Genomic DNA, 3,498 nt, shown 5'->3' with positions numbered 1-3,498 from the left:
TTAGGTAGGACTAGAGGTTATCTTCAGCAGTTGGGTAGGGCTGTGAATTTATTTCTCTGCCCATAAAAAGGGCTCCACAGCCCACGTGGTTCATTAGCTGAGGACCAAAGTCAGGCAGAAATGCCAACTAAAGTACCTTGCTAGATGTGGCCACCAGTTTATCTCTGCAGATAGGCAGCGTTACTGGCCAAAGTGTCTGTTCCATCACCATTGTTAGCAGGACTGAAGTCTGCCTAGATCTGAGTGCTAATCTTTGAAAGCCCTGCTCCCCTTTTCCATCTCTATCTGTCCCCCAATGGTCAAACCCTGCAGATTTTCCCACTGTGATTCCCTGTGAGGTGCAACCCCTGTGAGCTTCCTGGGAAATTCTGTACAACAGTGAGAAGCTGGACATCCACCTTTTGTTATTGCAAGAGGTCCCTCTTGGTGCAGCGCTTTATCAGCTTGAGAGAGAGGCAGTGGGATCAGAGTGTAGTTGCTCCTCTCGCCTTTCTAATATGCAGTGCTTCTCAGTCTCTGTGGTCCGAGGGAGACTTCAACTTCGTCCCTCATTCCTATGTTCTGGAATTTTCACAGTGCTGTCTTGGCTATGGGTGATTGCTAGTGGGTCTTCTTGTGAGGGGGAAGGAAGCCAGGAATGATGTGTATTGCAATCTGGATGACACCATTCCTCCAATTTTGCAATTAATAAATTAATAAATTGATTCAGGCCCTAAATCTCAATGCTTATAGTGAACTTACTGGGAAAACATTATCACACTTGGGTAGGCAAGTAAATCTAGTAACTAGAAGAGTACCCCATATTATATATTTAAGAAAAGCAGGGTAAAACTACTCCATTTTGGCAATCATTTTTCTCGTATTTGTATGAGTATTCACTTAGAAGCTCCAGTTTTTTCATCTCCTGCCACACACCTCTCATCTGCTCCTCCTCAATTTAGTACTTACACTGCCCAGGGTAGAATCAGTACATTAATGAAAAGAATGGTTATCAGATGCAGCTGAACTTAAGCCCTTTGAAATGGGCCTAATCTGTGATAAATTCACAAATTCAGAGTTTGCTCAATTTATCACGGATATACAGTATCTTTCTCAAATTTGCAAGTGGCAGAACTAGAACGAGAGTAATGTGTTGAGTGAAGGGATTAGGATCCAAAGAGATCTGATAAGCAAATTTGAGCATATTGGCAACCAGGGTTGTTCCCCAGGCATGCAACTTGGGTCCAAAGGATCTGAGAAATGTCATTAGGAAAAGACTTAGAGGTACAGGAGCAGGCACACAATATCTATCTTCAAACACTGAAGCAGAGATTACCTGCTGTGTGAGTCTCCAGCATATTGTCCTAGGTCTATTTGATCGAAGCTACAGGGAGGCAGATTTGGGCACAGTATAAGCAGCAGGTCACCACAAGGGACTGAACAACTCTATAGGATAATTATTTCAAGTAAGTGGTTAGGTCCTGGTGGCCAACATGGTTTCTTCCAAGTCTCAAATCCTCCAGCAACACTAAGATCTATGATTGCATCACTTCACATCTACTGTTTTGCTTGTGGAAGTTTATGCTCTAGCAAAGAAAACAGCTTCCAATTCCCTTGGAGGGTAGTCCATTAGAAAGGAGTGGTAAGCCAATACAGTATATTAATGCATATATATGGAATTTAGAAAGATGGTAATGATGACCTTATATGCAAGACAGCAAAAGGGACACAGAGATAAAGAACAGACTTTTGGACTCTGTGGGAGAAGGCAAGGGTAGGATGATTTGAGAGAATAGCATTGAAACGTGTATATTACCATGTGTGAAACAGATCGCCAGTCCAGATTTGATGCGTGAGACAGGGCACTCAGGGCTGGTGCACTGGGACGACCCTGAGGGATGGGATGGTGAGGGAGGTGGGAGGGGGTTCAGGATGGGGGACACGTGTACACCTGTGGCTGATTCGTGTCGATATATGGCAAAAGCCACTACAATATTGTAAAGTAATTAGCCTCCAATTAAAATAAATTAATTAATTTTAAGAAAGAAAGGAGTGGTAAGATAACACGATGTTTCAAATAGGTCTGAACAGCATCCCTTTCTTGTAGGAAAAGATACATACAGATGTACCTCATTTGATTGTGCTTCACTTTATTGTGCTGGGTTTTTTATGTTATTTTTTATTTCTGCTAATTGAAGGTTTGTGGCAACCTTGTGTAGGACAGTATGTTACCTCCAGTGTTTTTCCAACAGCATTTGATCACTTTGTATCTCTGTGTCGCACCTTGGTAATTGGTTCATTTCATTTCCCTGCACATGACAGTAATTCTTGCAATATTTCAAACTCTCCACCAGAAAAAAGATTATGACTCACTGAAGGCTCAGATGGTGACTAACATTTTTTAGCAATAAAATGTGTTTTTTTCTTAAGGTATATACATTGCTTTTTAGACATAATGCTATTGCACACTTAATAGACTATGGTATAACTGTCCTTTGAAACATGCAGGAATTAGCGACACTAACCCCTGCACAGTCAAAAATCCATGTATAACTTTTGATTCCCCCAAAACTTAACTACTAATAGCCTACTGTGGACTGGAAGACTTGCTGATAACAGTTGATTAAGACATATATTCTACATTATATTTACACATATTTTAATGCATTCAAGACACAGTGAATTAAAAAAATTTTTTTTGGATATTTCTAGGTTATGTGGTTTGTGAGTTTCTCAAATTATGGCAAATCTTAAAACATTTTTCCCACATGTTTGTTGAAAAAAATCTGTGTGTAAGTGGACTCACAATTCAAACTCATGTTGTTCAAGGGTTGATTGTATAGTGTAAACATAACTTAAACATAAACATAACATATGCACTGGGTAACCAAAAACTTTGTGTGACTCATTCTGTTGCAATATTGGCTTTATTGCAGTGGTCTGGAACCAAACTCACAATAGCCCTAAGTTATGCCTGTAGTATACCAGAGTATGGGTGATTATGCACCCAAATGCTAATGCTTCTAATTGGTGGGATTATAAGTGACTGGTTTTTATAAACTGAAAGTGATAAAATACTGCATATGGGTAGGGATTGGGTCACTCCCATTTACATGTATTCCTTGTTCTCACCATGAACACCAAAAATGATTGGTTCATAAGACAGTAGATTCTGTTCAAGACAAGAAATAGACCAGAGGTTCAGTGCTGCAGCTCATCAGAAGATATTAGATTTCTGAGCTGATGTTCAACAGAAGATGTGATGTGCTCAGCAAAGTGGGTGTTAGTGTCTCTTGCCCCCTTTTCTATCTAATCCCAGGCTTGGGGGTCTCCTCTCATTAAATTGAAAAACACTTTCAGAAAACAAGAGAATACAGTTCATTTTTAAAATTTATTTATTTTAATTGGAGGCTAATTACTTTACAATATTGTAGTGGTTTTGCCATACATTGACATGAATCAGCCATGAATGTACATGTGTTCCCCATCGTGAACCCCCCTCCTATCTCCCTCCCCATC

This window comes from Oryx dammah, unplaced genomic scaffold (assembly GCF_014754425.2).
Source record: "Oryx dammah isolate SB20612 unplaced genomic scaffold, SCBI_Odam_1.1 HiC_scaffold_23, whole genome shotgun sequence".
NCBI classification, from domain to species: Eukaryota; Metazoa; Chordata; class Mammalia; order Artiodactyla; family Bovidae; genus Oryx; species Oryx dammah.
The sequence above is the reverse complement of the archived record's forward strand: the minus strand, read 5'-3'. Positions refer to the sequence as shown.